Source organism: Sinocyclocheilus grahami, unplaced genomic scaffold, assembly GCF_001515645.1.
Source record: "Sinocyclocheilus grahami isolate Dianchi unplaced genomic scaffold, SAMN03320097.WGS_v1.1 scaffold301.1, whole genome shotgun sequence".
NCBI classification, from domain to species: domain Eukaryota; kingdom Metazoa; phylum Chordata; class Actinopteri; order Cypriniformes; family Cyprinidae; genus Sinocyclocheilus; species Sinocyclocheilus grahami.
In genome coordinates, this window is record NW_015505480.1 from 541855 (window position 1) to 542892 (window position 1038).

Below are 1038 nucleotides of genomic sequence, written 5' to 3' on the forward strand. Positions count from 1 at the left end.
TACAGTATATACATAAACAGAATATATATACATAAACAAGTTTTTTGCAATGATCACTCAGATGTGGTGATCAAACACTTATAATGGTGACAGAGATATGTAAGGGCATTTAACAATTTAACAAACTTGCGATGAGTGCGATGCACAAAGTAACGGGGTGTTAGTTGTAACACACATGGTTTGAATATTTATTTTACCATAGTAACATTTAAATTCTGGCTTAAGTAAATTTTTTATCTCAGTATTTATTATTAATTTAAAATGAGACAAATCTGCTATTATTTTAATCTCCAATCTGTTATTTATCAGTTCAGAAACAAAGCAGTTTTTTAATGCTTTGATTACTAGCAGAAGACACTAACCAATTTTAAATTCCAGTTGCGCAGATGGGGCACGTTGTAACACTGCGTTACAATGTGCTATTCTATGACATTAGCGATGTAATTTACACTATTTACTTTAATTAAAAGTACAGAAATGGGGAGCAAATTTGAAAAAAAATATATATTTTTTTTTATTTGAAAAAAAAAAAATATATATTTTATTTTATTAACAAAATATTTTAGTTTGTCTTGTATATTTTTTTCATTTGATCAGATAAGATTTTAAGCTGTTCATATGGTCAAGTTACAACGTGCCTACGGGGCATGTTGTCACATTTCCCTTCCATTTTTTGAGGGTAAATAAAGAAAAACTTATACACTGTAATTATGAAACAAAGCGCCATATTTGTACTAGACAAGTGTAAAATTACTGTGGATAATTCTGAACCCCATGTGGATTTACACAAACTGAGAAAGTCAAAAAGTGTTACTTTGTGCCCCGCTCTCCCCTACCTCTGTAAATAAATACAATATAAATTCACGTCTCGTGCACCTTTGAATGTAACGTGTACGTTCCCTTGGAAATGGAATCATGGCGGAATTTCATGTTAAGTCCACTTCGCAGGCCACTTACGGTCGAATAAGACAACGCGTGAATGCTGCCTGAACAAGAAACCTCCTTACTGAAGGGAAAGTGTTGACTGGTGTCACTATC

At 32.4% G+C, this 1038-nt stretch overlaps 1 protein-coding gene across 7 annotated transcripts in view; it reads right to left on the reverse strand.

Moving 5' to 3' along the window:
* Positions 1–1038, reverse strand: part of scml4 (Scm polycomb group protein like 4) — a 37543-nt gene that overhangs the window by 18543 nt on the left and 17962 nt on the right. The gene's annotated exons all lie outside the window — the stretch shown is intronic.